The sequence below is a fragment of the Myiozetetes cayanensis genome, unplaced genomic scaffold (assembly GCF_022539395.1).
Source record: "Myiozetetes cayanensis isolate MyiCay16 unplaced genomic scaffold, myiCay2020 scf2-11, whole genome shotgun sequence".
Classification (NCBI taxonomy): Eukaryota; Metazoa; Chordata; class Aves; order Passeriformes; family Tyrannidae; genus Myiozetetes; species Myiozetetes cayanensis.
This window is the reverse complement of record NW_026087411.1, coordinates 11154341-11167745: the sequence shown is the minus strand read 5'-3', so window position 1 is coordinate 11167745 and position 13405 is coordinate 11154341. Positions and strand designations below refer to the sequence as shown.

The following is a 13405-nucleotide window of genomic DNA, read 5'->3' as shown; positions in this document are numbered from 1 at the left end:
TTTCTCCCCGTGGACTTGTTCTCTGGGCACAAACACTCTCCTCCTACCAGAAAAACAGTATAAACATAAACAGCTTCTCTGCTCTGGAGGAGCTGAACCTGAGGTGTGGGGCTTTTCTGGACCATATGAAAAAGTGATTACCATCAGACTTTCATTAGCATCATCATCAGTGTTATTACTGCTTATGTTAGAGCCCCCCTTAGAGATGACAGTCAGGACCAAGGCCTGATGACTGTTCAGATGCTGTACAAACAAAACATAAAGGCAGTCCTTGCCCTCAACAGCCTGAGATGTATCTGAGCAATGCAGACAGCGTGAGAACCAGGACCCAGCTCCATTAACCCCGTGTCACTGCCATTCCTCTGCTGCCTTTCTGCAGGATTTGGTGTCTCCCTTCTGCAGGCTCTGCTGGTCACCAGCTCGGCTGTCCCAAATCCCTCTTCTGTAGCACAAAGCCCAGGATTGCCATCACTCAGCCCCAGCAAACACGCTCCCAGCAACTGGTTGGGATGGCACTAAGGTTCTGCCCAAAAGTTTGTCCCCACCAAAAAAGCCATGGGAGAACTTGAGTGGGAAGAAGATTTCTGCCCTGAGCATATTTATTCCAGAGTATAATGTTCTGCTCCAGGCAGGTAGGAAGGCACCAGTCCCAGGTGACTTCAAAAGAGCTAAGTCAGGATCACCTCCGAGCTGAGAGGGAGAGCTGGACCTGCTGACTCTGCAAGGACCAGTTTAGGAACTGCAGCACCTGGGAAAAGGCATCTGACCACAGCAGGACAATTTGGAGTGCCTAAGTCATTCCAGCATTCTCTGAGGGAAAAAACCTACACACCTGACTGGGGGCTGTGTGTTGCCTATATCAGACCTGTAATGAAACATGTGATGGTATTAAATATTTAAAATGCTACAATTGCAACAGAATATCCCATTCAGATGAATCATGAGGAACCAAAGGGGTAAAAAAGTGCAGAAGCAGTTTGCTCAGCAACAGGGAGTGGGAGTGCAGGTCACAGCCGTCCATACAGGCATTTTCTGGATCATGTTGTCCGTGTGTCATAAATGGAGGCAAAAATGAATGCTTGGTTTGAAGGACTGACTCATTTGACTTTGATAAGATTTTATCTGGATAAAACCCGAATTGATTGACATCTCCTATTTCTTGGGTTTAATGAGCTCATAACTGTACTTTAATTGGTTTAATTACCAGAACATAACATTACAGGTATGTAATGTAGACCTTTAATACAGAGTTATACAACATATTATACTTGTTATACATCATAGATTACAACATGTAACGTAACACAGTTTTTCGTGGGAATTATTACCGGGATTATCAGTAGTGAATGTTCAGCGGCATGAACAGAAATTTCCCTTAAGTAATGTCTTTGGGATTCAGCCCTCCTTGTACAAGAACATACATCTGAGGGAAGTGTGAAGGCTGTGAAATACAAAATTATTTGTAGGCTAGGGTGGGATTTGAGTTCAGAAAGCTCAAGGACTAAGTTCCTCCAAGTTGTTTAGGCACCTCACTCCCATTTCAAATTTCCATGTTCACGTCAGAAATACAGTTTTTCCTCTAGCTTTTTCCAAGGCTGACTCCACGCTCACAGCATTTTCTCAATCTATTTATTGTCCTCATTTTGGAAATTACTATTAACAGAGCCCAAGTGTTTTCCTAATACAGTTGTTTAGATCTCTCTGGTGACACAGTTAGCAGCTGGGAGAAGCACCACAGTGTGCAGTTGTGTCTTTAATTATCTCTCCATTGTGAGCAGAGATTCTGTGTGCCAAGGTAGTTATTACACCTGACAAGGACAATGTATTTACAATGGGTGTTTATAAAGACTAATTCCTTATAAAAATACCTTGACAGAAAGTGCTCCACCTGCCTTCAAGTTCCCTATCGCAATTGCTAATTAATATTATTGTGCTGAAAATGATCCTATCAATTAAAGCCTCTCCTGTCAGAAGTGCTGCTCCCTGCCTAGCTATGCCTAATTAACCTGCTGCTGAATCACTCCCTAGGAAGGATGTTCAGCAGCCAGACAAAGTCTGGCTGATCTGCTTCCACTGCTCTGCTCCGTTTCACAGAGTCCTCTGCTCAGCTCAGCATGTGCCTCCCTGAACTTGCCCTCTCTGTCTGCCTCCACTCCACTGCTGCTTCTGATCCAGGGTTTAAAGCCACAGTCAGGTTCCTAGCAAAGTTCTCAACTATTTATCTGGTTAGCAGAGCCGACCATACACATATTTTCACAGCCAAATGCCATCTGATTCACTTTTCCAGTCACACTGCTTCATATACAGCTCTAAGTGCATTTGTGTTTTGGGGCAAAATGATTCTGCAGGACACTGCAGGTCTTGCAAATTTTCTGCATATTTGACAAGCTAAAATGACGTTTACATTGCTGGCATAAATGAGACCTGAGCCTTCAAACTGCATCAGAGTGGAACGGTCTGTGGATCTGTTGTCTGGGAATTGTGCTGGGGACCAGGAAGGACAGTGGGAAATGGCTGCCATCAGCCCCAGACGAGTCAGGTTCAAGCAGTGACTCTGTGCTTGTGTGTAGGTATGCAAGGATACAAACAGCAGTCTAATGGGATTGTCAAAAGGACATTACTCACCCCTCGGGAGGCCAGGCCGCCTCTTCTGCCAAAGAGCTCCCGCGTGGCTCAGCTCAAATTGCAAAACCTCCATGTTCTCCAGTTTCTCATCTGTTACAAGAGAGATAATTACAGAGGTGCTAAGAGGATAAATGTAGTACAGTCTGGGAGGTGCTCAGGAAGAGCATGTAAGATAGATGGGGCATGACTAGTTGCTCCTGTCTCAGGGCAAGCCTGGGCTCTGCAGTGACATGGATGGGGCTTCTGGCCAACCGAGAAATGAGCCGCGTGGCCAAGGGGGCTGGGCGAGGGCTCTCAGGGTACGGGGTTGTCCTCACTGGGTTTGCTGCAGAGCAGCCACTGATGTTGCACTCTGAAGCTTCCTTGGGCCTTTCCAGTAATCAAAAAATCATCAGGATACCCCTGGAGGACCCTTTTTAAATCATATTTCTGGTGTCCCTCTGTGCCACAGCAAACATCACGAATCACATGGAGGGGAAAAAAACCCCAATCTCCTATTTTCCAACTCTCTAAAAAGATCAGCTTCGAAAGAGGAGGAGCATTCCTGCTGGAAGCTGCTGTCTGCTCATCCCAGCTTGCTGGGCTGTCCTCGGTGACAAAGCTGTTTGCCACATGTTGCTCAGTGGCACCACAGCGATGATGTCAAGCCAGAGCAGCGGGGGGACTCATCCTGCCAGCCCAGCACGTGGGGGCTGCGCACAAGGAAACAGGATCTGAGGAGAGAGGATGTCATGTGTTGAGCCTCTTTTCCTTGGAACCAGCTCCGCAGTGCGTGTTACAGATTAAATTCCAAGCAAAGGCAAGGAAATCTTGTGGAGGGATGGCAAAGTAAGAAACCACATGCCCGTGCCTTTGGGCAGATAAGGCATCCAGGCTGCTCCTTCTGGAGATAACCAACAGCAACAAAGAGAGAAAGGCAAATATATAAAACTTAAAAATTGAATGCATCTTCCAGTGTACAAAATGAACCAGTGAATCAAACAGCCTGAAGGAACAGGAAGAGGTGTGGAAAAAACAAGACTTTCATACCCCCATGAAATCATAGGAATCTTGTAAAGAGATGGAAAGGAATTATTTGTTGTCAGAGAAATGCAAGAGTGATGCTGTGTAATGATGAAGCAGGTGATCAGCACACTGTGCTTGGGCATCTTCAGCATGAACCAGGATTAAGGCACTGCAAAAAATGTTCCACTCAAGCCTGTTCCCAAAGCACGCCAGGAGGAGCATCTCAACTCCCAGGTCTCCCTCTATGACAATCCCCTTCCTCCTCCTGTGTTTGGAGATGGGCTGGAAGGTAGCCAGGATTGACCATAGTGTACATCCATCCCTTTATGGAAATACTTGTTCCTGTCAGGGACTCCATGGGAGCTCAAGGTGTGCAGCCCCTCACTGTATCAGCACTTGTCATTGCCACTGATAATGGATAACAGGACAGGGAAGAAATAATACTGCAACTTCCTTCCAACCTTCAGGACTGTGTGTGTTGGGACAGCAAGGAATCCACAGGGCACTTGGATCCTGCCTTCTTTGAAGCAGCAGTAAAAAGAGATGGTTGGTAAAACTTCAGAACAACCATATATGTATGTGGTTAACGGGCTAAATATAAGGAATACACATCTCTTCCTTTGAAATAAGCTGTTTTGCCAAAAGGGGATCACTTAGCAAAAGCAGAATCCTTTTTGAGTGCACTCCGCTTTGAGAGGAAAACATCCAGAGGAAAAACAAAAATACCAAGAGCGCTGCAGTTGTGCCATCTCAAAATTTACAACATGAGGCATTTGGCTTTGTCACCTTCAAGTTTTCACACAGATCGTTATGCAAGACTGTGAACAGCAGGAATGGAGACAACAGACTTGGGCTCACTTTTCAGGAGAGAAGGTGGATGAGGAATTTTTCTTCTGGGGTGATTCTTACCTCATAAGTCAGATTTCAAAATTCCTTCTTGTCAGGGGTTCCATTTGGAATATTGCTCCTATCACCACCCATCACATCTCCTGGTGTGCCAATCCTCCCAGAGCCCACAGGCCACAGCTCTGGGAACTGAGGCGAGGAGCAAGGAGGTGGTTTTTATAACTCACCAAAGAGCATCACTGGCAGCACCAGTGATGAGCTGTATATTGTGACTCTGTGATCCACAGCCCGGCCAAAAAAAATCCCCTTTTCTACTCGGTTTTGAGCCAGCCTGGGTAATGACAAGGAGTCTTTTGTTGCCATGTGAGGAGCTGTTTGTTGGTCCAAGCTCTCTCTCTCATTAAGGAGGCAGTGAGGGGGGAGCAGAGGCCGATCCCAGCGGGAACATGTGTCCTAGGTTGGCCCATCTGCAGAATAATTCTCCGGGCCAAGAGCTGAGTCTGGGATAAGCTACATGGCGAAGTTCCCTCGCCACGGCAGCCAGAGCAAGTGTGGTGACAGTTATGGGCAGGGAAACCGAAATGTCCTGGGGAGGAAGGGCACAGACAGTGACAGCTGTGGCAGTGGTCTCAGTAAGGGAAGGAGCTGGTGGAATACATAATGCAGCAAGGTGGTACTCTCAGAAATCTAGGACTTGCCAGAGAAACAAATGAAATCCACCAGCCTCATGATTTGGTTTGATTGCTTCCAAACACATGTTTAATCTGAGTTCTTTTCACAGTCATCACAACTGGGCTTGCATGAATCGTGGGGCCTAATCCTTGTCTGGTGCAAGCTGGAGTGGATCCATTTAATTCAAGGAAGCCTCGCCAGTTTACATCAGACTGTGGTTATACTTAAGTGTAGGTCATTTAGAAATATGTAAATACTTATTTCCAGCTATACTTTTTGAATGAAGCAAATAAATATGAAACCTACCAGGATACAGAGTATCCCAGAGTTTTCTCTTTTTTTGAAGCCATGGGACAAACATCCCCGGTGCTGAATCACTTACATTGCAATGCAGGAAACCCAAGGACGTCAAAAACAGTCAAGATCTCAGTGGAATACTGCCCAGTCCATCCTTTTCCATGAAGGGATATCCAGAAGGGTGCTAGGCTTCTTCCAGGTTCCCCTACTGACTGAGGGGGTGCAGCTCCCTTGAAAGAAACGGGACCCTTTCAGATTTTCCCAGATGAGGATTTTGCTGTGGGATGCAGACAAGCCCTGGTCTGACAGTCTCATGGAAGAACTTGGATGAGAGATGTATCTGGAAGCAACAAAGCTCTGACCAAACCCTGGGTCCTTCCTCACCTTTCAGAAGTGGTCAGCCTCAGCTTCCAGAACCCCAAATAGCCCCTCTCCAGATTGAATTTTGCAAGGAGGAAGGCCAGCCACGATTTACCTCAGTGCAGGGGCGAGTTGGGTCTATAATAGTCCCCCCATGCAAGAGAGAGCACAGACTTTGGGATTACTTCTGATTCTTCATCTCTAGTGACAATTCTGCTTCCCACATCCTAATTTCTAGCCATGGTGAGTTGTTTTGACCTCAGTCCTGCAGATCTGTGTCCACAGGAACATTCTCAACTCAAGGAAGGAGTCACAAGGTAATGAATGAATGCATTTCCCCAGGAAGGAGAGACCATTTGTAAGTTTAAGAACAAAAAAGTGATTACCTGGATTGAATGTAGTTCAGTAGGTCAGCAGCAGCAGCAGCTCCCTGAAAGACAAAGACAAAACCCCATTAGCAGTGGTTTCTAGGGAAATAAAGTTTCAAACCCAGGGATGACCCAGGCACCAGCAGCTCTTTCACTGCCTTTTGGCAGCAGCCTCTAAAACCCTCAGTGCAAAGGTCTTCAGACAAGACCAAAACCTCTGGGTAATACCTGAGTATCAAGAGAATGTGCAGTATCACCTAACGAAGTCCTGAGTAAGAGAAATTCCTATTTTTTCTCCATGCTTTGTTGTTGCTTTGTTTTTTTAACATCCTTTACGCTTGAGTAATTGTCTCCCTTAGCAAAAACGGTGCACGTCATGTATGGCAGAGGCAAAAGAGCTGTATTAAAAGCCATAATTACTGCAGTTTAACAATTAGTAGTTCTATTTGAAGATGTTTTGAGTAAGATTTATGGTATGTTTTCTAATTTTTAATTTCTAATTAGGGGAAGAAGCTTAGCCCTGAGTATTTCTTCTCTAAAAAGTTTAAAATAATATATAGTATGGTTTTGGTCTGTAGAGAGGGATACAAAACCAGGAAAAAACATGCAGGAAGAAAAGGATAAGTTTTTGTGTGTGTGTGTAAGCAAAGTTTAAATGGAATAATTAAATTTACCATAATCAATAAAATGTGTGAGTCGAGTTTATTGAAGTAGCTATTTCCCATTGCATAATTTCCCTGGGGGACTTTCATTTTTAATTCAAAAATAAAAAAATAATAATTAAAAAAACAAACCCCTGAGCACTTACTGTAAATATGCCAGCATATGTGTGAGGTTAAGAAAAGCACGAGCCTACACCCAGGAATCAAAGAGGGGCTTACCACTGCTTTGACACTAATTGTAAAAGCTGAACATTTTCTAGAACCATAATCAAATCTTAACTGCCATGGGGGACTCATTGAGCAGCTCACAGTAATTCTAATAAGATACAGAGCCTTTCACCTTTAGGTCACCAGTTCAAACCCACTTTGGGTTGGGTAGTAAACAGAAGGTAAATCCTGAGCCCGGTGAGTGCCACAGCACCCACAGGAGATGCCAGAGCAGCAGGGGGAAAGGGTTTTCCCTCCCTTCCTGTGTCATCCATGCATCCCCTGGGATTGATGTGGCCAACTCCTCAGGGGACTCGCCTCATCTCCTTCAGCCTCAGATCGTCCCTTCTGGAAAGAAGATGGGAATCTGCCCTTCCCCCATTTCAGCTGGAGCCTCCCCAGATGCCCCATCACACCCCCACCCAGAGACCCCGATCTCGCCACGGCGTTTTTCAGCACTGCCATAACGCCCCTCCCAAGAGAACATAAATGGTGACGTCATCTCTGTCCCACTTCCACGTACACAATTCCTCTTAATCAATGGGTTCATTTACTTGAGCACCACATGGAGAACAGAGGGGCCAAACAAGCAGTTGAGAACACCAGGTCCTTGCCCTGGGCAGCACAACAAACAGCTCTGCCAACACCGGCAGCGTTGGGAACCCAAGCCGAGTACTCGTCTCGGCACTTCACCTGGATTCAGGTGGAACTTCCTGCATTGCTCTGAGCTGCTGGTACAGGAAATCACAGCTCCAGCTGCAGCCCCCGGCACCACCAACAGCCACAAAGTGCCTGAAGTTCTGTGGCAAGCACCCCATGTGCTTCCTGCTACACCAAGGCCTGGATGGGTCCGGCTCTACCGCATCTTCCTTGATGATGCCATGAACATTGGTGTTTCCAAGTGGGTAAATACCAAATGACAGCTACACGACCCAACCCGCCTGAGGATAGAGTGGCCACCACCATGACAGTCTCCTCCTGTGTCCCTCAAACACACGTGCGTGGGGATGATCGGAGGCTGTTTTGCAGTGCACAGCCCCATCCCTCCGGCTGTGACGGTGTGCACAGTTCTGTGCACGTGTGTGAGTGGGTATAATAGTCCGATGCCTTAATTGTGTCTCGTGTTACTACAGCTGAGGAGTCGAGGAGCTCTGAGGAACAATTCATTCATTGTCCTCTACACATCTGGGTTAATGTTTCCTCCTTGGATTAGTCTGTACCAGTGTGTTCCCTCTCTGCTCACCACAAGCTACCAGTGCCAATTTCCCTCCGTGGCAGCTCCAGTGACAGCTGTTTACTTGGAAGTTCATGAATTTGATATATGGGTGCTAGCCACAAATTAATGCAATACTTTCCAGATGCAATGTCTTTAAATATTCAAACAATAAGCCAAAAGCACTGAGTTGTTCTGGCCATTTTTTCCCTCTTAGCTCTGGATGTCTCTCAGAGAAGATGTAAACACAATTTCTTGTGCCACTGACCAGAATACTTCGATGTTTGAAAGGTGAGCAGCAGCATGAGGTGCTGGGTGGTAAATGGTGCCATTGTCACCTGAAGCCAAATCCAAAATGGTCAAAAACCAGCAGAATAAAGCAAAAGGAAGTGTCAAGGCTGACCCATAGGAAGTTTCCTTTCCAGCCAGGGGCTGCATGTGCTGGCCTGAACTCAGGTGAGCTGCACAAGCTCCAAAGGGTGGCTCCCCAAAACAGCTCCAGAGGCTCATCTGGAGTATTCCAAAGCAACAATAACAGCCTGCTGACTACCCCTTAAACCTCTTCTTGCTAGCTTTCCTCTAGAAATCCTCCTCAAGCAGAGGAGTTGATATTTAGCTCAGAAATGGGGACAAGACCTGCCCCAGGTGTGCCTTCCTCCCCAGTCCAACCCTCAGCAATGGCACTGCTTCTGTGACCTCAGTTTGCACTGACATTCACCCTAACGCTGAGGACTGGCACAAAAACAGCACTCGGGAGGGGAAGATCAGCACACAGAAATGGACAAAACTGCTTTGGGGCTGGTGTACTTTGGACTGTTATCACTCCTGCTGGAAGTTGACAACAGGTCAGGCTGAAAGCTGTGGTGAAGTGGAATGGCTACACCAATGATCTACACCACGGCAGAGCCTGGGCCAAGATGTGTAGTTGATTTCTTGGCCAACTTACATCACTTTTTCTTCCCTCATTGCATTTTCTTTGGCATTTTCTTCTTTGCATTTACTGATTTTCCTCCACTGAAATTTAACATGATCTGGACAATTGAGCCACCAGGATATGGGTTTTCTATCCAGTAGTTAAAGGGAGGAACCTTCTTACATACTTGTATCTACTTAAAAATGCCAACAAACATGAGCTGTGGCCTTAGATTGGAGGAGGGCAGGAGAGAGCTCCAAGAAATCCTGTCTGGATTTGAATCCAGTTCAAGCCTGAAACGCTGCCTGTTTGAAGGTGGTTCCTTTATTCCCTCCAATGTTGGGATTAATTATAGAATGAAGAGTTATTAATCAACTTCACTGAATTGAAAAGTTCAAGTTCATTATCTTACGGGAGGAAAATGAACACCATTTTACAAGGTTTTTAAAGCAACAACGGTAATAAGAAACCACCCCAAACTCTAGTCCACAGGCAGAATGGACATCTTCTAGAAAAATATGATTATTCCCCCACCCACCACCCTCAAATTTAGGGATTTGTGGAATATGGGCCTTGCCTGAAGTTGCTTGGCAGAAATCCTCACGTTAAGTTCTCATTCAATGAAATCATGTGGTAGTAAATCAAACATAGAAACAGGAATAAGTAAATCCACCACATCCTTTGAAAAAATTATGGTTGGACTCTGTCAACCCAAGTTGCCTGGGCGATGAATTATCTGTTTTTGTCAACTAAAAAGTGATCAGTCCACCTTTCTGCGTGATTTCCTAATCTTCAGTCCCAAAGCTGAGCCAAGAGGCAGCACAAAATGGGCAGGTCACCTGCAGAAAGAGCTCCTGCAACCTGCACTGAATGTTACATGAGAGGTAGCAAATGAGTGTCAAACAATGAGAGGAAAACCAAGTAGGAGAGTGGGAAGGATCGATCACCAGGATCGTGAAAACTGGGATCTAGTACCTACTAAAGCCAGCAGAAGCCCTTACACAGGTCCACTCTCCATGGTTTTCTCCACGCCCTTTGTGCTCCCACGTGCTTCAGAGCCAGGCAGAGGTGCTGGGTGGACTTTGTCTGCTGAGAAATTCATTATTGGTCCTACAGAACCCAGGCCTGCTGAAGCAACAGTATTTGCAGGCAACGACTGATCTCCTCTAAATTACGTTTCTGTTTTCTCTCCTGTCTTCCCTCGTCTTCCCCAGAAAATACGTATTTGAATTTTGGTGCCCAAAATCTCTATGGGAAAAGTAAGTTCAACAAAAATTTCGAATTTTTCTGCAGGAAACTTAGATATCATCTGGCAAGTCACAACGAAAAATGAACATTCCTTGTCAACATTTGCCTTACGAGTACAAAAACGTGGATTTTACTCTGTGATATGTCCAAGAAAGCAAAAAGAGGAGAGTGACCTCACTGAAAGCAGTTGAGAAATGCACTCTGTCAGATCCTGGGTGCCCGTTTTGATCCCAATCCACTCAGATCACTGTCCAACACATGGCTGCTGCTTGAAATTAATTTAATCCATTTTTGGATCCATTATTGCTTCAGCCTCGCGATTCATCACTGTGAAATCAATGAGAAAGGAACTTCTCGGAAATCTCGGGATTTCTCGGAATCCCCATCCGAGCACCGTTTAAGAAGATCTGCCTCTGTAATTAACCATTTCTGAGGGAGTTAAAAATAAACAGCTCAAACCTGGCATTTTTACAACCTTAATAAAACCAAAGGTGGCATTTACTGGGTAGAGGCTTTTAGGACAAGGGAGAGGTCGCTACAGCAAAAGGGCAGTCGCTGCAATTTTGAGCAAACCTGATGGCAACTGCAGAGCAGAAAGGTGCAGGTTATTGCCATAACAAAACCCAACACATCCATGGTGTGCTGCCTTCAGCTAAAGGCACTGCTGGAGGGATCCTTCCCAGCTATCCAGAGCATTCCCTGCTGGGAGGAGCCAGCAGTGCGTGCTCCTCCCGGTGCATTTGCTTCCTTTGTGGCCCAATTTCCAGAGGTAAAGGATAACCTGAACTACAGGCAGGCTTTATTTAAACTTTGGTCTTTATGTGAACTATTTGTTATTTGGGCTGAAATTTTCCCTCTGGTAATTTCACAGACAAGTTTAAAAAAGAAAGAAAAAGGGACACAAATTCTGAAGTTAGTGAATATTTTCATTCTTATGCAAAGGAATGTGCTTGTTTATTTATATTTCAAATTCTGTTTGTTTTCAAATGCCTTTCCTTTCACTCAACAAAGGTAAACTCCAAGGCGGCACATTTGGGGCTGAACAAGTGCTACTTTTTCAATGTGATTTTTCTCTTTTCCCTTTATTTCTCTTACTGAAAAAAAAAAAAAGAAAATCGGGGAAAATCCTTTGCTCCAGCACTACCTCTCCACAGAAGGTGCCCTGCTGTTGCCATGAGTTGTTGTGCCCTGTCAGACAGCGACTGGGACCCAGGCACGCATTTATCCCATTTCAGACAGGGATTGGGACCCAGGCACGCATTTATCCCATTTCAGAGCAAAGAAGAGGTGAACTTGGATCGAGCCTTTGGAGTTGAATGACCTCCTGCTCCTCTGGCAGCAGGAATGGGAGCAGCCAGGAGGCTGGAAGTGGCCGCCGTGTAACTCTACCCATGTCGAGCTCCGGAGCTCTGCTCACAATGAGCATTACATTTTATGGCTCCTGCAGAATACCGGGGTATACTAATTTTACAGGTGCATTCTAGCAAACTGCAGTCCCTAATATCAGAATGCCATTAAAAATAATGCACTCCTTATGCCCAGGCAGTTAATTTAATATTAAATCAATAAAACATTTACTGGAGCTGGTCAGGGGCCTGGTTGCTGACAGCAGACTCAGCTCACGGCAACAAATGTCTCCTCACCCTTCTCAGACAGCTGCTGGTTTATTGTAGAAGACGTCTTTGGTCCTGACAAATAGCCTCCCTAAGCCCTAATGAGTGCAGAAATTCAAAACATTTGTGGGACATTTATTAACAAGAAAATGCACCGGCCCTTTGGGAGATTTGGATCGACGGCAGCAATCATCCATGGGCCGAGCTCAGCCCAGCTTGTGCAGGGAACACAAAATTACTTTCTTGGCTACAGGGAAGGAGATTGTAGCTCTTTCCAGTTGGTTTCATCTCTTGGATATGGAGGCTGGGGTGGGAGCTCTCCCCTGTGCTGAGTTTTCACTGGTGGAGTCATTTTACAATCCATCAGGTTCCTGACAAAATCCCGAGATGGCAGAGGTCACTGGGGTGGGATCCACCACATCCCATCTGCTGCTGAGCATGAGCAAACCACCTGGCACAGTCACCTTTCCCTCTCCATGATCACTTCCAAATTAACTCAAGCACAAAACACAGGATTTTGCCAGCATGCCTGATGAGCAACGTGTTACAAGTGACATTAAGAGGTAAAATTAGGGAACAGTTTTGATGATTTTGGGGGGGTTTTGTGCAGGGTTTTTTTTAATAGAATAGAGGCCAACTTTTTATCAAGAATATGAGTATGAAAACACAACTTCTACAGCAACTGCAAATGATACACGAAGTAAATAAAACAACTAAACAAAACAACCCTAAACAAAACAACCGAAAACAAAGCGGAAAAAGAGAGAGAAAAATGGAAAGAACACCCCAAAAAGTATCAAAACAGACAAAAAATGGACCAAGCTCCCAGAGAGTAGCAATCTGGCACATCTGTATGAAGAACAAGCAGATATCTTCTACCCAAATAGTATTGTGTGGAAAGCCCAATTATCTGAGAAGTCCCTGCACAGGCTGTTTCCCAGCATTGTTCTCAGAAGGCTGGTTCTGCCCCGAGCTGACAGAGCTCCAGGGACCCACAGCCACCATCCTTCACTCAAGGAAGCCGATTTGGGATGCTGACTTCCACAAGAATGGAATCACGCACTGTGTGAGCACAGTGCCCCCCAAACCTCTCCCAGCCGACTCACCTCCTCCAGCAGCAAGGACTCAGGCGCTGGGATGGCTGGTGGAGGAGGTTGGTCCAGGCAGAAGGTGCCTGCCTGGAGGACACGGTGTTTCCTGTGCCTTCCCCAAGCCCTGAGCATCTGGGACAAGTCAGGGCCTGGCCCAGCTCTGACTTGTCCCGACACCGCTGACGTGATGTGCGGATGAGCCGCTGCTCTTACAGGAACGTTCGAGCTGGAAGCCACAAGGCCAAGCCCGGTCAGAGTTAATACTGAGCTCAGGCCCTAGGAGCT

General features: G+C 45.9%; 1 protein-coding gene and 1 long non-coding RNA gene across 2 annotated transcripts in view; one reads left to right on the top strand and one right to left on the bottom strand.

Moving 5' to 3' along the window:
• LOC126640354 (uncharacterized) overlaps positions 1-13405 on the bottom strand; it is a 136608-nt gene that overhangs the window by 21680 nt on the left and 101523 nt on the right. The window contains exons 3-4 of the long non-coding RNA XR_007629009.1: positions 6192-6235; positions 2626-2715 (exon numbers count right to left, since the gene is read on the bottom strand). This is a non-coding gene — a long non-coding RNA (uncharacterized LOC126640354). The remainder of the gene's footprint in view (positions 1-2625; positions 2716-6191; positions 6236-13405) is intronic.
• The window catches only part of BMP2 (bone morphogenetic protein 2), a 102392-nt gene that overhangs the window by 81618 nt on the left and 7369 nt on the right, over positions 1-13405 (top strand). The window lies entirely within an intron of this gene.